Source organism: Dromaius novaehollandiae, chromosome 16 (assembly GCF_036370855.1).
Source record: "Dromaius novaehollandiae isolate bDroNov1 chromosome 16, bDroNov1.hap1, whole genome shotgun sequence".
NCBI classification, from domain to species: domain Eukaryota; kingdom Metazoa; phylum Chordata; class Aves; order Casuariiformes; family Dromaiidae; genus Dromaius; species Dromaius novaehollandiae.
In genome coordinates this window covers 7,728,989-7,753,814 of record NC_088113.1, presented here as the reverse complement: position 1 = coordinate 7,753,814, position 24,826 = coordinate 7,728,989, and the positions used below count along the sequence as shown (strand labels likewise).

At 43.7% G+C, this 24,826-nt stretch overlaps 2 long non-coding RNA genes across 5 annotated transcripts in view; both read right to left on the bottom strand.

The window, feature by feature from the left end:
- Window positions 1–16,331, bottom strand: part of LOC135330099 (uncharacterized) — an 89,883-nt gene extending 73,552 nt beyond the window's left edge. For 3 of the 4 annotated variants that reach the window (XR_010391861.1, XR_010391862.1, XR_010391864.1), the window contains exons 1-6: window positions 14,049–16,331; window positions 13,347–13,561; window positions 13,065–13,248; window positions 12,559–12,692; window positions 4,900–4,986; window positions 898–991 (exon numbers count right to left, since the gene is read on the bottom strand). This is a non-coding gene — a long non-coding RNA (uncharacterized LOC135330099). The remainder of the gene's footprint in view (window positions 1–897; window positions 992–4,899; window positions 4,987–12,558; window positions 12,693–13,064; window positions 13,249–13,346; window positions 13,562–14,048) is intronic. The other variant, XR_010391863.1, reaches the window with a different exon arrangement.
- Window positions 16,332–19,298: 2,967 nt separating this feature from the next.
- On the bottom strand, window positions 19,299–24,019 carry LOC135330098 (uncharacterized). The gene is made up of 3 exons (XR_010391860.1): window positions 23,891–24,019; window positions 23,503–23,603; window positions 19,299–19,848 (listed from the first exon to the last, which is right to left on the bottom strand). It is a non-coding gene; the product is annotated as an uncharacterized LOC135330098 (long non-coding RNA).
- Window positions 24,020–24,826: the final 807 nt, after the last annotated feature.

Here is a 24,826-nt window from a genome sequence, read left to right as displayed (position 1 = left end):
AATACACAGCTGTGACACCGCCAGATGTTAAAGACAGACCAGGAGTACCTCCAGGTGAGCCTAACATGGAACCCATCTTGTCTGGCCAACCAAAAGGTCTCCCAACAGCTTTTACTGCAGCATGACCGGAGGAGACCGTGAGTCTGGATCTAACAGCTTTTCCTGCTGATGCTGCACCTCCTCCACTGACTGCCCAACTGATGTGGGAAGCAGACAAACTCACCATGGGGCAGAGGAGATCAGGTGTGGGATTTGCTCCAATTTCAGTGATCAGCTACCGCCAGGAGAAACATCAATGGCAGCAACAGAGCCCACAGGATACGGAGGTATGGAAGGACCGCTTGCCTCAAACGCTGGCCCAACCCAAACCCACGGGGAAGAAAGCCCATGTGTGATTTTCCCTAAGGTGCCAGTGGCCTGCTACATTTCGAGAAGTGCTAACACTGGTTTAGAAGCTTGGGGGCCAGATGCCTCCCTGCGGTGCTGAGCGAGAACCAGGAGGGGAAGGTGGGAGAGCAGCAGGAGACCCCGAGGGTCCAGGCAGGATGGCACTGGGGTGGCTGGACTACTGCAGCGTGCTCAGCTGGGAGCCGGCCTTCGCGGCCCCCAGCGAGGAGCTGCGGCTGGGCGAAAGGCAGGCCCACCTGGCTTGGAAGCACCTGGGGAACGACGTTTGCATCCCGAAATGATGGAGCAGTGACAGCCTGATGGACACCTGCACTCTGCCCAGCTGGAGGCAGCTGCCCCGTTTGCCAGTTACAGCCTTTCCCACCTGCGTCTGTCTCTCCTGCTCCTGCTGCAGCTCCTTTGGCTGCCATACAGTTTGCCTTCCCGCTTTTGCTCAACTTCCACCCTCCACAGCTCTAACTTTTTATACATTTTTATCGAAAAGTATACCTTTGCTCTGCTCCCTATGCACAAACTTCACCAATCTTTAGCTCCAGCTCCATTGCGTAAAACTATGAAGTTAACAGGCCAAATTCCAGGCTGCCTATAAAACATAAAAAAAAGGAGCAAGTCCAGTGAAGTACCTCCCCCTTCTGAAGCATCTACAGCAGACAGTGCTAACACGGACAACTTCCCCCAGCAATTTCTGAGCTATACCAGCATCAGACAAGCATTTCTCCCTCCAGTTCATTTGCAGCCCCTCGACGTGTTTGAAAGACACAGGGAGTGAGAACAAAACTGCAGCGTTTCTGTTTAGCTAGTAAGGCAAATGTCAAAGCACTGGAGGAAATTTTTGCAGCTGACAGACCCTCGGAGGCAGAACTGCAGAAGGAGGTTGCAAAGCGACCTGTTTCTTGTTTCTAGTTACCTGCCTCCGCAGGTGCTTGCCACCCCGACTGGGAAGTCCTTGCCCTCAACACCGGAAAGAAACTTCGACAGGACAACTGCAACAGGTCTGAAAACCTTTACGTATTTTTGTGCAGCTTTGTTCACAGATCAAATGTGTGTTTTGAATGTGAGTGTTGTGGGCTTATCGAACTTCTGCCGCTGATTGTGTGATTACATGCCGCTGATTATATGAAGGAAACCATGTTTACTTTCACCCGGCTTTCTATCCGAGTTTTTCAAAACTTTTTCAAAAGCACAAAATTATATCACAGTTCAGTGAAGATTTATTATTCAGCAAACAGTTCAATTCAGAGTACCAGCTTCCCTGTTGTTTTGCAATATAGACTGTGAGATATTGTCATACTTACTTGGCACAGTTTCTTTGTACAAAGCTCTTGACCCTATTGAATTTGGCTCACAACTTCTCATACGAAAGAAGGCATAAGACAGTGGCTTAAAAGTGAACCTGAAAACTGCCAGAATATTATTCATTTGTTTAGATGAAAGTACTAATGAAATTTTTCCAGAATGGCTGATGGTCACGTATAAGTAAATTTAAAAGAGAGAGAGAGATGAAATACCAGAAGAACTTATTACCTTGTTGACACTACTAGGGAAACAGCTACATGTAAAAATGCCTGAAAGCTCCTCAGCAAAACCACTTTCAGAAGCAGCCATTAATATTACAAATACCGCAGCAGTGACGGAAGGCGGCTCTCACAGATGTGGTGTTTGCAATTTGAATTGTGGTGCAGAGCACTGTTTATGAGGACTTCAACAAATACATGTCAGAGCTCTAATGTGGACCTTTCATTTGCACCTGGAAATCAAAAAAAATGATGTTTGTTCTCTCCCTGGCTGCTCCCAGGTACTTTTCAAGCCAGCCAGTTATATTTAATAAAAAAACAGTACTTTTTGTTATAGGAAGTTCTGAATAGGGCCTTGTTCAGAATTGCACAGAAATATGAGCATCTTCTGCAATAATTAGCCAGAAAGTTTAGCCGCAATTGGTCTGATCTCTCACATTTTTAATGGCAAGAATAACCTTTGCAGCACTGGGCTGGATTTCTGGAGGCAGAAAGAGTGAGTCTGCTTGCTAACTTTCTATTAGAGCTACTCATCTGGTGGAAACGAACAACAAACAGCGACAGCAGAAATGATGGGAAGGATTCCCGCCACCGGAGTTTGCAATGACTGCAAAGCTTCGGTCAGGAACAGAGCCCTCCCTCACCTCCATAACCCTCCTCAAGCATCGGCAAAGGTAAAGCTCTTCCCTCCGCAGCCATCTATATTTTTCTCTGCCCTCTAAGAGATGACAATGGTTTTCTAAAACGTGGAATAACATAACAACAAAGAGATGTAAGGAGAGGAGAACATGGGACTGACACAGAAGAAGAGAAAGAATAACTGAGAAATAGAAAGGCAAATAGTGGTGCTCATCATGGGGAATACTCAGTGCAACCCTGAGGGGCTTGTGACATCTTGAAATTAGCCTGGGTAGACCACCATTGGAGAAGACCCATTTAGGGTCTGATCATTATAGAAAGCCACTCTTTAGAAAAAGAACTAATTTGGTTTTATACTCTGCTTTTCATGCCCAAGTCATTGCAAAGCACCTTGAGAAATGAGATGCATTATAATTTATGACTGCTGGCAAGCAGAGGAGGTTTTATATGCACAGCAATGCTGCACAAACTGCCTTTGACATAAGAACTTGTTCTCCTGAGCAGACATACATTGCATCTGGAGACAGGAGCAGGGCAATTTATTCTACTCCCCCTTCCAAGGATGCTCCTTGCGGCCTTGTGCAGCACCAACAGTAAGTATCCGTGCCAGTCCCACCTTGGGACCAACATAGCTGTCTGCTGTTTAAGGGGTGAGCAGAATTAACATGTCCAAAATAGATCAAGTCCAAAGTGCTGAGGCCTAAGCGTCCCACTGGGCAAGCACAAATGTCCAGGATCACCTAAAGGAGCGGTATGAGTTGCTGTTCTGCCTGGCTGGCCTGACTTCAAGTGATCTAACCTTTTCCATTAATGATCATCCAGCTATTTGCAGGTGGCATGGCTGGATGCAGAATCACAGGTCTGCATTTGTAGGGAGAAGCTCCCCATTGCCAGTGCATGTTTTTCTGGCATGTGCAGGCTACTGCAACAGGAGACCTGCGTGACCTCGAGCTAACCTGGAACCCCAAATCAACGTGCTAGAAGCAAAGCTGTTCACAAACTCAGACTGAGCTGTGTGAAGCAAAGCTACTTATGAATAAAACGAGGCAATTTGTTATCTTGTTTAAAGCTGTTGGTGATTTCAGCTAAGTTTGACTTGATGTGGGGTTTCATCAAACTCAGAGTTCAGGGCAAACATGGCAGAAATATGTGCGAGGAACCCTGCAAGTCAGAATGATTGGCTTTGTCTCAGATGAGGAGAAATGCACAAGCTGCTCTCTGCAGAGGAACGGATGTAAATTATGATAAGAAAAACCCAGCAACTTGTTTACAGTGAGTGTTACCTAAATTATGTCAATATTTCTCCCACTTTTTTGTCAAAAGGCAAACAAATCCCTTCCCCACCCCTTAGCTTTCAAAAAATCAGCCAGCTACATCTCCTCTTAAAATGCCAGTTGATTACATGCTTTAAAGCGTAAATATAAAAATAAAAGATCTCATTTTTGTTATTGAAAAGCACATAGAATAAAAATAATATTGCATCAGCCCATCATTAGTGAGTATTTCATCACAAACCACAGCTTGGCCTTCACTCATTATTGATGAAAACTGGGCTGCTTCACAGTCTAGCTCTGCAGGTTAGCACAGGGGAGCTCTCCCTGCATCACGTGCACAAGGGTTAATTAATACTGTCTGTGATCCGTGATTAAATTTGTCCTAGAGGATCACTGTACCTGACATGCCCAGGGCCATGTGTTATGTAGTCTCCTGAAAGGGAACCAAACTACAGTGGATACCTTTCTCTTCTGCTTCAGTAAAGTAAAACAAGTAATGGGGTTGTTTTTTTCCTAGACAATCAGAAGCTACAGCAATAACTCTCCGAGCAGCCAGAAAGTTCTGGAGGTATATTGGTTTCCTGAACTATCTGATATAAATCCCTGGGGGTAATTACAGAACAGAGAAATAAGCCATAAATCCAGTTTAATTGGCATCAACAAGAAAAACAAAAGGTGATAGAGTTTCATCCCTCCTCCTGCTCTCCCCACGTTGTTGTTAATGTCTTTGGGACATCTGAAAACCAGGGAGGGTCAGACCCAGAAATCAGCATCTCAACATGGATGGGGAATTTCCCTCAGAATAAGGTTTATATAGGAAACCCTCCGTCTCAAACCTGGGTAAGGAGTTTACATGGAAAATCAACAGAGTAGAAAACTGAAGTCAGCCTAGATTATCTCACTCCAGGACTTCCGAGCCTGCAAGAGCTGATTCATTTGAACAGCTCGAGCGCTCAGCTTTCAATCTGTACAGCACAAGCACCATACAGGCCATGCCGGTGGCACACACACTGTTGGCAGGAGTGGAAAGGAGAGTTGGAGCTCTTGTTCCCATCTGCACTAACCTGCTGCACTTATTAGTCCATATTACCATGAGCACCATGTTCCAGACTCCCACTTCTTTCAGCCGTGTCCTCTTGGCAGTAAAGGGCCTGGAAAGAAATGAGCAGAAATCTGTGCAGTTTTACTGTCCAGTAATCAGCATTTTATGATAACCCCCTTGAGAAGGGAACAAGCTGGGTGCAGTCTCCCTTTGTCAATCAGTTTATCGGCAATTCAGTGTTGGAAGGGGCAGCATATCCTGGCAGTGGGACAGCCAGCTCTGCTCTTGCAGTTGTCACGAACTTCCTCTATATACTCAGCTTCAGGAAAAAAAAAAAAAAACATTGAACAAAAGGGGCTGTAAATGTCATTACCCCCTGGGCTGACTGAGAGGCCTGAAGGTGGGCTCAATGTTTTACTGCAGACAGAGCATCTGTTCCCTGGCACTGACATTTGAAGGACGGTGCTGGGGCACTCGCTCACTGCTCCACGTACGCGAGATACCAAGCAGAACGGAGCACAGAGTCTAGGACCCTAGGCCAGAGCATCTGTCTGCATGAGTCTTGCTGTTGTCCTGGCTGATGGTTGTTAAAGTGCATCCGTGGCTTGCTCGAGAAGTCCAGGATGAATGATAGCAGGGACTAAGTTTGTGACCCCCAGTGCCAGTAAAATATATCTCCACTCTGAGCTAGAGAAGTTGCTCTCAATAACTGGGTTGTAAGTCTTGTAGCTGAAGGAAATGTGATTTCATTTATTAAGTCAGTGTAATCCTCTAACAGTGCTTTGCCACTAAGCTGGCACAGAAAATGCAAGGACCAAGATTGTAACAAGCCTGCTCCAAAGGCAGAAGAGTTTAGATTTGTCTCCTTTCAACCTGAGGGAGCAGAATCAATCTAGTTTGGAGTCAGAGAAACACTGCAAGGTCCCCGTGCAGGGCTGGTTCAGCAGTTACAGGGTGGGTCTGGTCTTTGGTGGTGGTAGTTCAGTGAGGTTTCTTCATACCTCAGTTGCTGAGACTTCTTTAAGCAAATCATCACTGAAGTGTCCAGAGCAGTGTTCAGCCAATCTGTCTACATAGCTCGACTCCAGTATTGCAATAGCCGTTTATTTGCCAGCCACAATCTAATCTAGTCCTTTTGCTTACTGCTATTTATCTTTAGAATAATTCCGCAAGCTGGTAGCTATAACAGCCTTCTGCCCTGTCTTGTCCTGCTGTCCAAGTGGACAAAGCACAAAGAGAAAAAGGAAAACCAGCTGTCCTACCTGTGGGGAGCAGGCGCTCCCCACTTCCAACCCCACACCTTCCTTCTCCTGGTCAGACGCAAAGGACAGGAATGCACATTTCTGTTACTCCCATACATCCTCCTTTTACAGACATGCAAAGCAAAAAAATCCTTGAAATACATCACCATGGAAGCTGAGGGAAGACATAAAAGACTGCAGACATTAGTGCTAACATTTAAGCACTGGGACCCAGCACTGTCCTCTGCTCAGCTTGTAGTGCACCAGTCCAGGAGACCATCTAACTTTAAATGGTCATCTGGTACCAGACTCATACAAATCCGGTTTATACCAGCCTGGGCTCAAAGACAGTTTATTAGAGAAGAAACTGTATAAGGACAGTTATACTTCCTTGAATGTTACAGAGCTTCTCAGCTGGGGATCTATCAGTGCGTTATGCAGAAACGCAGTATGCCTCATAGCTCTCAGTTACACATGTGCACACTCAGACAGAGAGGGAGAAAGTTATTTGATTTTGTCCACACACATCATTCGAGAACAGAACAAGGGTTTGTGGGTAGCCCCATCGAGTACAGAAGCCGTGGGATTGTTCTTCATCAGGCTACTTTACACCCATTTTATACGGAGCAACACTGAATCATACGGAAGACATGAACCAGAACACTGATTAGTGGGGGAAATAGTAATCAGTAAACACAGGCCAGAAAATTAGCATCTGAGTCTCTAAGTCCATCCTTAGCAATCACCAGCAATCATGTAATCAGTCATCTAAGTCCAGTCTACTAAGCATCCACTTTGCTCCTACACCCCAACCTCTGTGCTGTATCTTAGCCTGTTGCTTGTAGTATGAAAGGCCAAAAGCCTCAAGAACTTGTGATGGACCTCAAAGAGGTAGAACAAGAGACCAAGGGAACCATCACCACGGGGAGCTCTTAGTGGGCAGGGTGTCCATCAAAGCGCCCAGCTGACACCCAGAGATCTCCTCTGTCACATGGCAAAGGAAGGCAAAAGAAGAGGGAGCAAACCTATCACAATCTTGGTTCTTACCGTGTTCACCACCCAAATACCCAACCAGATAAAATGTTATCTCCTCTAATGCTGCATTATAGTGACTGGTTAACTAATGTCCACACTGTGCAATACTGAAAAGAGATTGCAGTCTCCTCCCATCTTGACTTCTGAAGGGCAAAAAGGCACCTATTTGCAGTTTTAGTTGTGTGCACTATTTTCCTGAGTCAACCCTGCTGCAGCCCAACCTTTTTGTTTGCTGCAGCACAACTCCGTGTAGCTGTAAAGCAAAATGTCACTCCACACAATGATGCCACACTTCTTGCAATTGTCTTTGCCTCTGCTTTTCTGTCCCAGCTGGCAAAGACAGGCCCTTTCCCTCAAAGAGATGTAACACAAGTATCAATAAATCAAAATGTCACACTTGATACAATACAGACATGTGAGCAGGCCTCTTTCTCCAGGTCTGCTCTGGCATTAACATTCCCTGGGGGGTGTAACAGAGAGTTGTTGAGAACAGCTGCCACTCATTTTTGTTACCTCTACCATAGAAGATTAACTTGCAGCCCTTAGGAGGAACAGAAATCAAATGGCAGCAGGAGGAAAACATCTGAAACAGAAATTGGAGTGCGCCTGCCTTCTTTCTCTCCAAGATACCACCACTTCCCCCCACCACACACACTTTGTTTCTTTGGTTGCTTGATCATCAGATTTGAAACCCTAAAGTAAAAGAAAAATTTTGCATCCCTTTCACTGAAGTTAGTGGGATGACTCAGGAGCTTACGTGCTGCTTTGGAACGCGGGTGAAAGCTCCAGTGAGGAGCTCAGAGAAAATAAGGCTGCTTCTTACCATCTCTGTTCCTCCTTTACGCTGTTTGGGATGCAGTGGGACAAGACTTGGGGATGAAGGCAATACTGCCTGCTTCTGAAGTGCAGACATGGTCAGGAGAACCATGATATCTCATGCAAGTTTCGGTATACTAACTAAGCTCCCTCCAGAGACCTGGGCACAGTAGCTGTATACTGCACTGAGCCGGCCAGCCCGATACCCAGCGCTGACCACGGAGAATCACACAGCTGCTCCCAGGTTGCGATGCTCAAAGCGTTTGTGATAGTGGTTCATTGATCTGAGCAGCCCAGGAAGTTCCTGCCATCACTGCCTTGCTGAAGGGCTCCGGCTCTGCAGGGACGGGCACATCTCCCAGCAGCCCCAGGAATAAAAGGGCTGTGGGCATTTTAAATGTATCCAAGTTTTCTGTACATGCCATCCTGTTCTACATGGCCTCCCCAGTGTCAGCCAGTCTGAACGGCAATAAAAAAGGGCTTACATCTTTATTATACACTTCAGAAGGTGACAGGGAGCAAACGTCACAGGGTTTCCTGCCCCAGCAACGTCATCTGTTCCACAAGCCCTTCAAAAACATTATTGCTTACTAGTGACAATACCAAGTGTTTTCTGCCTTTCCTATGAAGACCTCCATTCACTTCTTTTTCAGGCCTGGCAGCAGCCTCCAGCTTAAGAAGAGGAACCCAAGCTGAAGGTTCAGATCTAGTTCTGGATGCAGCCACAGTCCCTCATATGGAGCCCTGGGGACAGATCCTTCTGCCTTTGAACGCTGAAGGTAAAACCCCTTCATTGCACTCAATTTAGGATCAGATCTGGGACAGGACTGGCCTCAGGATATTCATTCCAAACCATTTCCAGCTTAAAACCATTTTTTCCCCTCGCTTCTTTTTAACGTATATATATTGTTTCTTCTTCTTTTGTGACCAGATGCAGGTTTCATCTTCTGTTGATTATTGTAACATCCTCTTTCCCTCTCACTTTGCTCTCTCCCCCTCTTTCCTTTCATCTCAGCCTTATTCCCTGTTCATTGTACTTTCCTCTTTTTTATGTATTGTATGGGCCTTCCTTGGTGAGTGTCTAGTTCTGAAAGCAAACTCATGATGCTGTGCATTCCGGGAAGTTATATGAGCCTGTATTCTTTTGGTGATGCCAATGCTTTTAAAGAGGCAGCCTCGTTTTCATTAAAGCAATTTGCATTGCATTACCCACATTTGCATTCAAATGCACTTATCTTGATCCTAAAACATAGGTGTATTTGGGAGCAGATTAACAGTATGTTTGTAAGTAGTTTAAAATACAGCAATCATAAAAATTCCAGCAGCTTTGGGAAAATGTCTTGCTGGCTTTTGCTGCCTAGGCTCTGTGCTAGTCTGTACACCAGGGATCCCAAACTGTTTGTGATAATGGAGCAGGCCATTTAGAAGAACTGTCACAGTGGTGGATCGTATGGTTTCCAGTGAATTAAGCAGAGTCACTTAAATTTGATTATCCTCCTCTCAGTCAGTGCACCTAAAAGTGTCGGGAAAAAGTTACCCAGCATCCAAATTCTCCCATTAAACTATTTTGTGAGCCCAGCTTTCAAACAGGGTCGACAAAGTTAGGGCCTTTATCCCTGCCTTTATACATCCCCCCTCCATCCCTAGGATATCCAGAATGAAAGCTGCCAGTGGCCATTACCCGTTTTAGGAATTCATATTCATGTGTAACTATCAAAGACTTTGAAAAGAGTAACAACCAAAAAAAAAAAAAAAGAAAGAAAGAAAGCGTGGAAAGGCCAAATTCCTAGATATTGGCATTCTCTGAATTTTTGCACAAATAAAAGGACACAATTAAATCTAGCTTTTTCCTCCCTAAATCTAAAAGCTATCCTTAGCACCCCAGTGAAACTGTAATTCCTGTCAGTATTCTCTAAATATGCATTGCTCTTTATCTAAGCTCTGGACACACAAGCTTAAACAAACATGAAGTTTGGGACATGCAAAAAAACATATAAAACATTACAATCAATGCTATTCTCTGCATAGGGCCCTAGGAGTTTAAGGCTGGACCTTCCAACTGTAGACTTGGGCATAGACATAGGCTTGCACGACACCCGTCTTAGCCTAATGGGAGCCTAGTTTAAGATCATCTCCGAGACTGGCTACAGTCACTTAAATTGTTCTGCTCAAAAGTGGGAAAACCTGCTGTCATCTCACTGTGGCGTTAAATTAAGTAACGACACCATGCACCCTCATCCTGCTCCCCGGCAATGCTGTGCACTGCAGACACAGTGCCATGAACGATGGCTAGGATGAAGACATGCATATCCACAGGTAAATACTATGGGGCAGGGAGAGAAAAGTGAAAAGGGAAAGGCAGAAAGTTGGTGCACAGCCAATTTCATGATGCTGTCTGCTCATGCAAGACACAAGGAAATACTATCAAAGATTAATATGTGAAAGCCCAGCAGGAACTGTGCATGCAAGGGATTGTGGAGGGGAAAAAATAAAAAGTACGGTTATACTGTGATATGAGAGAGCCTATAAATCAAAGCACATTAGCAAAGTCTCGGATGCACAAATAAATTGGCAGAGACATTATACCACTTTCACTTAAGTGAAGGGGACTGAGCAAACTTTTTTTCTGTGAGGGATTTGCTGATCCCAAGTTTAAGTCACAGATGTTTCCCTGGAAAAAAAAGCAGCTTTCATTTCTACCCATCTCATGGGGTAAAAATGTGATTGTTTATATGAAACTAGTATGAAATCTCAGGACATAGACAAAAACCCTACTGCAGCATGCATTTTTGCTTTCAGTTTCAATGAATAAAAACATAAAAAAATAAAGCTTTTTCTAAAAACATTTCAGGGTAGCACACACTTGCCCAAAGCAAGTGGGCAGCAGTATAGTGAAGGCATGGCATAGCGCCTGCATCACCTGAGATGCACAAGAACATCCTCTGGAGCTGTTTGTGAGCTATTTGTGAGCTATCTGGACACAGGAATAAGTGAACATCTGAAGTAGATGGTGGGAAAGCAGAGGAAACAGCTGAAGGCTGTCATCTTGCCCAATATAATGAGCACTGTCCAGTGGCTATAACCAGTTGCTGCAAGCACAGCGCACACCTATTTTCCAGGAGCAAGCAGGCACAGAGAGAGGCTTGTGTCTCCCTAAGGCAATGCATAAATATGATGATCCTAACCATGTCTGCATGAGACAGAATGATTTTTCCTTCAATTTTCTGTTAAATACTCGACAATTTAAAGCATAGTTGTGAGGCATCCATACGGAGGGGCAGTGCTTTACAGAATCTTTTTCTAAACACCTAAAATACTACAGAGACAACATAAAATGAAGCATTTAGAAGTCTCTGTCCTGCCCTTTCGTATTATAGTTAACATAAGACTGAATTTTTTTCCAAAACTGCTGAATCTCTTCTTCTGGGAGTTCTTTTAATTACACTTATAATATTATTTTAGGAAGAATATTATCTTTCCTATAATACAAATGCACTTGCTCAAAAATTTTATTTAATTGTTGATAGGCTCAAACAATAAACTGGAGCTGTTCCATTCATGCCCTGTCCAACCTGCGTGCAAGCTAGAGGGAACAAACAACATGGGACCTCTCGGCTGTGTTTTGATAATGTTTTTAGCAATGATGATGAACAGAAGCTTGTGGAAAAGGTACTGTTCTGTCCTTTTGGGAAGAGAAAGATTTAGGTTTGCTGCTTCTTGGATATTTTTTTTTTAATTGCAAGGTACCAAAATTTAGTAGTCACTTCTGCAAATCTTAGCTTTGAATTCCAGCCAAAGAGCCTCCAAGGGGAGCACTCTGCAAGGGAGATAGGGTAACGTATTGGGAACTTTTATTAGGAAACATGCCGTGTTCTATAGCCTTGTCCCAAAACACTATAGAAAGGGGGTTCAGTGGTTTGGGAACTCCAGCAGGACTCGAGACTGATTTCTAGCTCTCTCCGAATCCTCATATAATTTGAGGCGAGTCACTCAGACTCACTGTGACACAGTTTCTCTTTGCAGAGGTATCCCAAGGATAGCTAAGAAGTTTATGAGCTGTTCAAAGGCTATAGTGATAAAGGCCATGTGAGAAGTTAAATGGAAACATCACTGTAACTGTCTGCTGGTGTTATTGTAGGATGCCAACATATTGCTAAGTCAGAAGAAAAGGTAAAAATTTCCTTCTTTTTAGAGCAACACTCAAGGGCATTTCTGGACGTCTCTCTACAGTGTGACCTCGCACCTAGAGACAGGCTGAGCTGACACGTTCAGATCTGGAGGCAATGTTCTGTAACATTACAAGTGTTAAAAGACAGGATTTCAGCTCAGCGTTGTAGGGAGAATATGGAAACATTTTTTCCTTATGCACAAAATTCAGATGATTGCTATTGTCAGCAAAAAGCAATTGTGACAGTGTCATTCCAGGATGTTATACTTATTTTCCAAGAGGTTGGCCAAAAGCCCAGGAAAGCCATGAAGAGCTCCCCAGGGTCTAGATTCATCTAACATAATATTACCCACGTAAACAGCTTGCACAAGTCACCTAGGCTCCTTCAGCAATTAGTGGGAAGAGACAGAGGCACATCTACCTGCACATCGTCCTGCTCTCACAGCATCAGAGAACCAGCTTGAAGAAGATGCCCGACCAGCGCTGACCTGGGGTTTGGAGCCGTCTCTCACGGAGGCTCTGGCAGACAGATTTCTTTCCTGTTCCAGGTCACTCCTGTGACAAAGAAGAGAAAGTAAGAGCTCTGGGCAAGAGTACACCACATTTACCTTCCCCAGCTATGGCGAACACATGGGAGCCTGAGTTCTCTGGACCAAGCCAGTTTGATTTGAAATCCACTGAAAGCAGATATATTCAGGAGAAGCAGCATTTTAACCTATTTATTTCTAACCATTTCTTTTAATACTAACATTCAGCACAGAAAGAGATCAGTCTCTTTATTGCACCTTGGAACAAATGTGGCCACATTTCTCATATAAATGCCTTCTGAGAGCAAGTTAAGCTTGTATTTAGTACCTCTAAGTTGAATTTCTTTTCAAGGATGCTGTTGCATCCTATTTGGTTCCCAGGCCATTTATAAGAACTCACCTCTGAATATTGTGCACACATGTGACATAAAATGTGCAGCTCCATAGGTTCAAGAATTATTCAGTTGAGAAGAGCATCCCTTTCCTTGTGAAGAATCATCACTTTTCAAGTTCTTGAGCCGTTTGGAAAGCTGGCAGTGAGAAGCAATCCTTAATGCCCAGAATAAAGTCTTCTCCTTGGAAATCTATAAACAGCAAGCAGGAAGACACTGATTTAGACCAAAACCCTAGTATGTCCCAGATGCAACCTCTCCCAGGAGGACTGAGGGAATGGAGGCCGTACCCCAGCCAGGAGCTCCTGGCCTTCCCATCCAGCCATCGCGAGGGCACTTTTATTGCAGTAGCAGCCCAGGTAGCAGTGACCGATGGGAAGCACCTCGCACGTCAGGAGGCCTGGGAGATTCCCCTGGGAAGGCAACTGCTTGCTTGCACAACAGGCCTGGTTTATTGCTGCTTCCTCGTCCTTGCTTTATTTCTCTCTTGAAGCACTACTTCCATCTTTAGAATAAACATGGACATTTTTAAAACAGCCAACGTACTTTGCCCTTGCCCAGTTGCTCTCATCTATCATGTGGTAAACTCTGCAGGGCTGCAGTAATTCCCTCTGAGAAGATGTAATCCCTGCTTTCAAATCCTTTCTGTATCTTCACTGGACTTCTGGCTGCCTGGACAGAATTGCTTCAAGTCCTGAGGCCTTGCAGCAAAAGCAGAGGGCATATGTGTGTGGGTGCATGTGTTCATGAAATCTAAGATGCCTCCCCCAGCATCATCTTGGACAAAGCCAACAATTTTCTCATGGGATGGGGCATTTACTTCTTTTACTGCCATCCAAGGGGATGTGCCGTATGCTCATGATTCCCCATGCCATGCCCTCCCCTCTCCTCTCTGGGCAGCTGTAGTTTCCTCAGCCTATTCCCTATTTTGTGTCTGCAATTCCAATTTTCGTTTCCAGTAACTCCCAGTAACCTTGGTGAATCTTACCCACCTTGCACCCGAGAGCGGCTGGCCTCAGGTCATCTTTTGATATGGGGCAAGACACCAGCATTGCCCAAAACACAGATGTGGCCTTAGCTGAAACGAGGGCTCCCTGTGCCCAGGGACACAAGGAGTCCCGCGCCGCGGTCAGCGCAGCCCCGCTGAACACGTTCCCTCACCCAGTAATTGCTACCAGCCCTCGGCGGGGGAGACGGCAGGTCCAACCATGGCAGCCCTGTGAAAACATCTATGCCCTTTATTAATAGCAGAATAATAGGTTTTCTCGAGCTCGCACTTGTACTAAACTAAGCTTATGATTGAATGAGACTCTCAGGGACAAATATCGCTCAAACCCCGAACTGCACAAGCTGGGAAATGCAGGACCATCCCACAGGAACGCTGTTACCCCATTTGCCCTTAGCAGCTCTATCCATTTTTAAACATTGGTGTCACTCTGCCTGTGTTTCCATGTTCAGGAAACAAAACCAAAACCCTGAAAGCTGCACAGCAGGACTGAGGCGATGGGAAACACAATTCAGAAGCCAACCGTAGACCCTGAACCTTCCATCTCATTCTCACTCTTTTCTTATCCCAGATGTAAGTACCCAGGATGCAGAGGGCAGAGCCCCAGCTGCAAAGCACTGAAGCGGTGGCCTTTGTCCACAGACCCCTTGGCTACAACCAGTTCTCCGTTCCGTTTGTGCCTTGGCCAAAGCTGAGCTGGTAGAAAGAGAAAGAAATTAGTTCCTCCTCGCTCTGGCAGTCAAACATCAAAACAGAATAACAAAAATAATATTTCATCATTAAAGATAGGCAATTATGGATTTTTTTTAGCTCATAAGGAATTAAAAAATAAAAATGTTTCTAATCAAAGTGAAAGTGTTTGATTCTTAAGTGGCCTGAAAAAACCAAAAAAATGAAGGTGCAATTAGAATTTTTTTTCCTGTTTTGGTTGAATGCTGTTTTCACTGCGCCATTTAAAATATTAAGTGAAAACTCCCCCAAAATTACTTTAAAGAAAATTTCAAAACAGTAAAGCATTTTAAAACATCAGAATATTCTGATTTTTTCTCTAATGAATAATTCTGCATGGACTGAATAGTTCGGACTTTTGAAGCATTGGCTTTTGTGAAAATAAAAATCTGCTTTTTTTTTTTAATGTTTTGATCAAAAATGTTCACTCGTCAGTAGAGTCCAACTGGGGACACTGATCTCAGTACTGTACCATGTACCGTACTCTTTACAGGACACCGCTCTCACTACTATACATTTTAGATCATACATCCTTCACAAATCAAGGAAAAATTAGAATATTGTTTTCAAAGACCGTTTTACAGGGACTTATCTCTTGCTAGAAATGAACTATATGCATGCCAAGTCTACCCCTCATGTAGGCATTACCCACAGGGGAGGGACAATTTCCGTGAAATTCCTGTGAATACAAGTTGGCTGTGAACAACTGTAAGCACCAAACTGATATTCCAGCACTGTTACAAAAGTGCCCTCTTTCCTGTGAAATGTTAAACCAAGGTTGGCCACTTCAGACTCTAAGAGGTGTTCCTGATCCATGGACTCCCAACCAAATTGCGGCTGTGGCTTGTGGTATTCTGCTTTTCTGCAGCATTCTGTTGTCTGTTAAGCCAAAAAAGTTCATTTTTGTTCTCTGTCATAAATGGCTTCTTGTGTTTCAAAGTGATCTTTCATAATTGCCATGGTTCCTCTTAGCTGTGCTCCAGAGGGAAGATAGTAGTTCTTGTATATTTTTAGTGTAAATCAAGAGTAATCCCCCTGATGTCAAAGGTGCATAAAAGCAAAGTGAGAAGACAATTAAGTCCTGCTGTTTTCAAAGTGCTTTGGAATCTTTGGGAATAGAAAGGTGCTATATGAACATAAGATACTATATTATTTATTAGTGTATAATAAATCCATGTAGCATAGTAATGCATGTGCAAAGTCTAAGTACTAGGCACAGGTCGGTAGGCTCTCCATATGTCTGTTTTCGCTCTCTGGAGAGCTATGCCATGTATAACGAGAAGTGAGCAGCAAAATAAAAATGTGTAAGGGCCAATAAAAACAAGCTGTTTTTTTCAGCCCTTATAACTGAACAGTTTGTTTCAATGGCATCTTCACTTAATACTTCCATATTTTCTTGCTTCACAAGTCCACAGAGTAATGACGGGCTACAACAGAAAGCTTCAGCACAAATTTCAGAATGCCTGAGTCAGCCACTTATCTTCATTTATCCTCTTCTGATGTTTTAAAAACAAAACAAAACAAAACAAAAAGCGCTGCAATTTCATAATCCTAAAATAAATAGATTTCCCCCTCCTCCCCCCCCCCCCCCCAGTTTTGCTGGAAATAAAACTGTGTCACACTATTCTCCTGCATTTCCTTATTACTGCCTTTATCCCTAGCTTACATTTAGTGCCAGGAGTCATATTGGTCTTAATGTTAAAGCAGTGAGAGCTCATATTTAACAACTAAATTATGCTTTATTTAAAGATTACAGAACACCAAACACAGTAGAGTCTTCCTTTCACAGTAGCTTGCAGCTTGTTCTCTGTCCTTATGGTGCAGAGTCTTGTTTTGCTACAGAGAGACCTATGTGTAGACTCTGCTTTCTTACAGAATAATAATCCTTCAACCAAGTACTTCCTAAGCGCTCTTTAACTGGCAGCAGACACTGTGGGTATGTCTGCCCTCACCCTAAGATGACTTAAGAACCGTAACGTCATGCTAGCTAGATGGAAAGCAGCAGTTTGAGAATTAAGATCTTCCACCTCAAAGCCACAAATGCAAATCTTATTAGAGCTGCTAGTGAGCCTATGAGAATAAGCTCTTCTAAAATAGGAACCAGCTTTTTGTTTAGCCTTGGGTACTGCCTGTGGAGGGTGGCTCCAGCTCCAGCCGCAGCCTGAAGATTGCATTGTTTGCAATGGCAAACAATGGTCATGCAATGGGTACTCAAGGTTCTGCATGAACATGCAGTGGTGGCCTCTGTCTCCTTCCACATGCACAGATGTCACCACCAGGACACTGAATAGCTCCTGTGCTGTTAGGAGACTGAGGGTGAAAATGGCACAGAAGCGCCAATCTCTACTCCAAAGATGCCTTCTTCTAGACACATCTGCCAGGCAACATAGGAGAAGTAGCATTGTAAAGGTCTGCGATTACATTGTTTCAGTGATGAAATAGAAAAATTTTGGTTTAATCTAGGTCTGTACTTGGCTGATAGGAATACATTGGATTAGGGTGTGATAAAATCATTCCTTCCTACCTAAAACAAGGTATCAGCAGAACTCTGGGGACTTGTTTTTGGTGTTAGTGTTGTACTATATCCAGCAGAGTGAGCTAGCAAAAATTCTGCCACTCACATATGCTGTATTTTACAAAAGCACATTGGTTGGAAGGAGCTCTGGAGGTCTCCAGTTCAGCCCCATATTCAAAGCAGGCCAAATTAGTTCATATTGCTCAGAGACTTGCTGGGTTCTGAATGTCTCAAAGGACGAAGACTTCAAAACTTCTCTGTGCCAAATTCCAATGCGACTACCCTCTTTATGAGAGTCTTTTTCCCTAATAGTTGATTGGAATTCCTCTTTTTGCAGCTTGCGCCCTTTGCCTCTCACCTTTCCAACATGCACATCTGAGAAGAGTCTGGCTCCATCTTCTCCATCTTCTCCCATTCAGCAGTTGTAGACAGCAATAAGATCTCATCTTCACCGTGTCTTCTTCAGGCTGAGCAACCCAGCTCTGCCTGTGTTGTGTGCCGTGGGCTCAAACCCTCTAACTAGCTTGGTGGCCTCTGCTGGACTCTCTCCATGACATCCATATCTTTCTTGTGCTGGGACGCAGTACTCCAGAGAATGAAAGACAATTTACACAATTGATCTTTGTCATTCGAATAGCCACAAAGAGCAGCTTGAGTGCCAGAGACTCTGATGAGTGGACAAGATCATACAGGCTGTCCAATTTTTCAGGAGAAGTAGGCACCAAACCAAAGAAATGTAAAAGTAACACTGACACATGACTGTTCCAAAACATAAATGACTCACCTCATATGACTAAGGTTCAGAATTTGTCTCATTGTTTGGAACAGTCTGGACTCTTCTTGAATATTTGGGCAGCTACACTGTATTCAGGAGAGCCAGGCAAGTGCTGTGAATTTTTTTTTCCTGTGTCCTGAACTTCTGCATGTCTTAATATTTGCTGTACTTTCTGGAAATAGCTTCCATTTTGTATTCTGTTCGGAACAGCCTAGCAGAGGAGACATATGTTGTGCTGACAGGAAAGAGATTGTTAGAGCTGCTCTTAAAACTGGAAAAGAAAATAACAGCAGAAGAAGAATAGAACATTAACAGGTACGTACTCTTCTAGGATAAGATTTGTTCTTCACCTGAAATCAAGCACAAGTTTTATTCTACTGCCTGTCACTGTGCTCATCTCCTATCTGTCTACATAGAAACAGTTTTCATGGCAAAGTCTCCAGCGGACTCCGTGGGAGCCTTTTCTCACTGGATTCTGTCCAGTTTGGGGCAGCTCTGGACTTTTTGCTGAAGAATGAAAAAGTTGTCACTGTCTACATCATTCTGTAATATCTTCTGATCTCTCCTGCAGGACATGTCATTGGCCAGCTTCTTCTGAACAAGAATGACTTTTCTCCTCCTCTCCTCCCAGCTGCACATTAGAGTGGGGCTGTTACCCACCACTGCTCCAAGTTCTGCTGCAGAGCAGCGACTGCAGTCACAGGAACACTGAGCCATCTACGCCTGGGATCAAACATGTATTTTAAAGTGATGCCTAGGTACAACACTGGCACATGATACGCAAATCATCATCACAGCCACTCTGAAAAGGAGTGCTGTGCTCCAGCTATTTTAAATATCACACAAGAACAACCTTAAAACAAGTCAAAGGGTTAATCACTAAATTTCAGACGCCGAAGTTTGATATAATGGGCACCGAATGAAAGTGATAATAAGACAGAGGAGCACGCTGCCGTTAACAAAAGTGAGTTCAAAGGGTTTCGAATGAGGCTGCAGGTGAATTCTGCAATACATCCAGCTCTGAGGAAAAGTTGGAGTTTCTGTTTTTATTTGTTTGTTTTTATTTTGTTATGGAAAATCAACAAACATATATTCCTGGATTTAAAAAAGCAGCTGCATCAGATTTGGCTGACAATGAGGAAATGGGAATTGAAATTTGAACTCTCTGAAAAATCACAGTTTACGAGATATTGTTTCTTATAACACATTGTTTTCCTGTGGAGTCTTCTGTGTGCAGCCCTAAAATCCCTTTTCATAAATAAAGCCATCTGTCTCTTTTGAACTATAGTAGCTGTAATTTTAAAAGTCAGTACTGTAATTGCTAATATCTACAACTAATTAGCTCCAAAGCAGTGAAAACCTTCAGCATCTGATGCACCTTTCAGCAGTGCCTGACAATAGCTGTATTTTTAAAAATTAGTCATAAACACCAATTTTTATGAAAGATATATTGAGCTGTGGATGTCAGGTGATTTGAAAGGTAGGGATGAGATTAAGAAAGGAGCCTGGAACTCAACTTCCTTTCCTCTGACAAGCAAAAATCTCTCTTGGGATCTACCTGGATAGAAGAAGTTTGAATAGATAAACTAGCTACTTCATTTCTATGTGCATGGTTAGCTTCACTTACAATAAGAAAGAGAAAGGGAAAAAGAGCGTATTTCTGAATAAAAAAGATTTGCATAGATTTGCATATTACCAGAATCTCTGGGATCTCGTGTTCTGTAAAGATGGGACTCTGGAAGAGCTGGAGTGCTGTCAGCAGGAAAACTGGCAGGGGGAGGACAAAGGAAAACAGCCATCATCAAAAAATGTTTCCTAGCAAGTTGCATTTTTCAAATGGTACATATACAAAACTTTCGTGATGCTTAATTGCCAAGATCAAAACGGTAAGTATATTTTGGTGACAGAAATACTCCCTGATGGAAAATGTTTTCGGAGCTTCTGAAGCACTTTCCTCTAGTACAAACAGTTCCTCAGGAGGAAGGTGAAGTGCCTTCCCTCCTGCCTGCTTACCTTTGAAGTAAAGCAACTATCCAATCTGCATTTCTTTGAACCAAAGTAACTGTGCAAAGAGGATCGGCAGGGCTAATGCTTTTGCAGACCAGAAAAGATGACTGAAAATAAGAGAAGAAAAGTAGGCGTACAAAGCAGATAGTGCATCTATTGATTTTAATACACTACATGTAAGAGAGAGAGCTCTTCTAAAATCGGATCCCAACTACATGACTCTGTGACATAAATTCTCAAGACCTTGCACACCTACAACTTAGCAGTGAGTTTTTAAAACCTTTAGTAAATGTGTTGGAAGAGAAAATAAATCCAACTCTTTCTAATGGTTAAGTGGGAATCAGGAGGATTTTGTTTTGGCTGGGATTCAGAAAAACACACTGCAGATTCCCAGTGAGACTAACAAGACTTTAACATATTCATAAGTGGTTTGTTGAACTGGACTTTGTCACAAGACTTTTTAGAAAAATCACTTACCGCTTTCTAACTCTTTAAATATCTGTAACATGGAACTAATACTGACACAGGATAGTATCGTAACTCCCAGGCAGAGGTCTGAGGTATAAATATCATTTCTTTAACCTCCTTTGAGAATCTTCAGAGGAATTTCTTAAGAAGAAAATAAGATTGCTCTAAAATAAGGATCCCCAGCCAAAGCCCACTAGAACCAAAAGAATGACCCTCCTTGATTTCAAAGGACTTTGAATGACAACCTCAAATGTGCTTATGAAGAGTCTCTGAAGAAAGGGAGGGCGATGAAAGAGGGAATGTGTGTGTGCATGTCAGTGTGGGTGCACGTGGGTATGTGTAGGAATGAGATTAGCTATCAATTCCATCTAAATAGACAACCATAAGCAATTCTGGAAAGGCCTTATGGAGGCTCAGGGGCTTAAAGCAATCCTTATCATTCCAAGAAGATGCAGCAGGACCGAGATAGTTATTCCTATCTTTGAAAATGGCAGATTTTAGCAAGGGAGAAAGGCACAGTTAAAATGGTCTCCCTCCTGAAACTCCATTTTCTTAATGCTCTCTGCTTTCCCATTTTCTCTAACTCTTTTTTGTAGCGTTTTCCTTTTCTCATTAGGAAATAAGGGTTCTTATGAATAACTCCCAGATGTGAAAAGCAACTGCATATCCACCTACTTCCTGATGGATTTTCTCAGCAAAGTGCCCTGCTCTGTTATCTCATGCAACAACATGGGGTGAGGACAGAGGGAGCAAACATTGCTGCTTTTCTTTCCAACCTAGTCAATGCTACAAGAGGCTTCTCGAAAGGAAGGAAAGGCAGTGCAGAAGATTACAGCTCCGAACTTGACTGTGATGTGTTTTGTGTTTGTTGCTTATGCCAAAAATCTAATCGCCCGAGTAAAGAAGTCACCAAAAAGGTGGCATTCATCAGCAAGCCACAACTGAGGCCACCTCCTCCCAAACAATATCCCTCTGAAAGAGCAGAGGAGTCCACTAGTGAGAAGATGGCACAGGCTAGACCTCTGGCATCTCCTTGCTCTGCCACAGTTTCCTACACACCCTTGGAAAAGACCCGCTCTTTCCTTCTCAGCTCCCTTCTTAACACTCTCCTGACATCGCAGTGCTGAGTCTGCTGTCTCTGTCATGTATCTCTCCTTCTGTTTGTCTGTATCCATCTGCAATCACCTATATTCTTACCAGAATACATGGTCTTTAGAAGGGGAACATCTTTTTTGTTCTCTTTGTACAGTTCCTATAAGCTGAGACTCCTGATCTCTGAAAAGGGCTACCAGCCATTGAGGCAGCAATACAACTAAGAAATCAGTGCTTTCTTTTCTCTTCCCAAGCACCCTGTTATCTGTAATTGTAAGAAGCTTATTTAAGGCTGTGAATTACTTCTTGATCCTTGGATAAGGTCTAAATACAAACGGACATTTCTCTTGATTTCTAGAGTTGCCAAACTGTATACACTGAGTTCAAGTGTATACACTTAAATTATATACTTAAATTCTGGGCTAGATTTTAGAATAAATTTGGCATAATCGACCTTACTTTCCTGGCACGACTTAAAATACTGCCATGAGCTGAGTTAAACCTCCTTGAAACCAAATTGTACGACCTCATTTAAGGCAGCTGTAGTGAAACTTCAGTTGACTGAAGCACTATCCGTATCACAGCCACTCAGTCTAGCTTGTGCACACGCTGAGGAATGTGACCCAAAGAATTCCCTGTAAGTTGCAGTAAGGTTATGGATAGTGACTGGTAAGATGGTAGCTTGCTGGAGACTTTAAAAGCAAAATGCAGGAAAGCAAGGAAGCATTAGAGACAGCCAGAGAAATACTGTGGGAATAAGACCCCAAAAAATTGAAAAGGGAGTCTAGTACAGTGGGGATCCAGATTCAATTAACTGTTAGATAATACTGTGATGAATATGATTATTACGAATGGCAGTACAAGGCTCAGCTTGCTACAAGTCAACTGTCTCAAAGCCAAAGAAGAGGCAATAAAGTTTGCAAAAAGCAAACATGTGGCCCGCTAGATTTCATAAAATCTTTCATTTGCCATTGCTATTAGCAAGTAAAAAGCCAAGGTGCAAGTAAGGCTACTTGTTGAACCCACAGGAGCCCAGGACAGATAAGTAAAGCACCACTTCTCCCTTAAAGTACAACAGCAAGGAAGGGGGAGGCTCAGTTTGTCTGCCCATGCTGTGCCTCTTCTGTACGTATAGGGATTTCTGTCTCTAGGACTGTTAATATAGCACCTTTCAAAGACAGTGAATTCTCTTTAAAAATAGAGATAATGAGGCTGTTTTCACTCAACACCGCATTTAGATAGAAAAACAAAACAAATAATGCTATCAAGATTTATAGCAAATACATTAGGAAGGGCACTACAGCATTTGTATAAAGAACTCACATGGACCTGCAGTAGAAAAAACACTTTACTTTTATGACATTAACTTTAGGGCATGAAAAAGCACCTCATTAATGATTAGAGGAATATAGATGAGCCATTACAGTCTATATGTCCTTACAAATGATATACAGGGAGAACTAAAAGACAACAAATTACAGGCTGTAATGTTCAGCTGCTTTTTTCCCCGCCTCACTTATTTCTCTCTCTCTCAATCTCGCAGCTCAAAGAGGCCAACTGGAAATTATATTGACTGAATGCATATTAACTTAGTCAAATAACTAGCAAGTCCAGTGCATGGAGCAGGCGGCCGATGTGGGCTAGGGTCACAGTAACACCCGGAGCCGGGGAGGAGCCCGAGGCCTCGTGATGCTGCCACGCGTGCCGGCATTGGGGCTGACAGCCACCGCTTGTGCGGTGCTCGCCGGTCTCCCCGTACGGGTCACCCAGCAGCCCGTTTCCAGCCGCCTGCCTGCTTCATCAGGGAGCTGCTGATCGCTGCCGCAACAACCGGTCGCATGTGGTGCCACTTACCTGATCTGCCGCCGGAGAGGACTTGCTGCAAGAGGGCGTCCCGATGAACCATCCTCGCTGAACTCCGCTCCGAGAGCGCGCTTGCACTCCAGGGTTATGCTCTGAAAAAAGAGGTTTTATGCTCTCTATAAACATTTTTATTTCAGGGTCTTCGGTCCTCCTCCATCCCTTATGTCAAGTGCAGTAGGCATTTGGCTGAAGTGTCTCAGTTTATGATGTTTTAAAATAATATACTTTACTTCCTCGCATAAGCGAGCTAAGTGCGCCTTCAGTCAGTTCTTGCTGATGGACGAGTGACATTATAAACTCACTAAGTCACAGTAACTCAGTCCCTCTCGATCATTTGACCTTATGCTAAAAGACAACCGTTCATCACAGAATTTCCCACCTCGTGGAGAGGAAGGAAGAGCAGAAGGAAGGAAGATGGGCGAATGGAGAGGCAAAGCAAAATTAAGCGACTTGCTCAAGGTCCCCTCAGAGGTCTGCAGCACAAGCACAGCTGAATTCAGAGCTGAACGCCAGCTGAGGTCTTACTGCCAAGAAAATTATCCCTCTAAAAATCAGAAAAAGCATGCGCTCCACCTCAGGAGGCAAGCCAGCATTTTGCGTTCAAGATAAGGAACGGAGGGGAGGCTGCGGCTATGGGTCTTGGCTGCACTTGCTGCTCAAACATTGACTGACCTCCCCAGCACCAGCGCTGATGGAAAAGCCCTTCCTTTGTGGCAGCCTCTGCCTCCAGCAGAACAACGAGTAGAAGGAATTTTATACTCATACTGCACTAGGAATAACGCAGGAGAATACACGTCTCCTGCGGGGCACTATGTCTGAAGAGGAGAAATCTCATTCCCTAAAGATATTTTAGGACAGCTCTTTCCTCCTTCTCCTTTCTCACGGTGTTTCAGATGCAGAGGCCCTCCAGAGCACCGCTGAGTGCAACAGGGTCAAAGCCATGGCAAGGATGCAGAGAAAAAGGGGTCACGATGAAGGCAAATAAATTGGACATATGAAGGGCAAGTTACTGCAGCAATGATTCATTTTACCAGTAATCAACCAGCTCTTGCAGGGGTTTCACAGGTAGTGTGGGGCTCTGAAGACAGCTTGGTATTGAGCCAGCAGGTCCTTCAGCAAGAGGAAGGGAAGACGACACTGGAAGAGAAAGCTTTTCCAATACCACATTATCCATGGTTGGGGCACAGGTGATTTCTGCTGCAGTGTGGACAAAGCCCGGTGAGGAAGCCAGTATAAGTAACTCGAGGAAGATTAACCAGAAAAAAAGGGAATCTTCCCAAGCCATGGCAGCTCACAGCACAGCTCCAAGGAGATA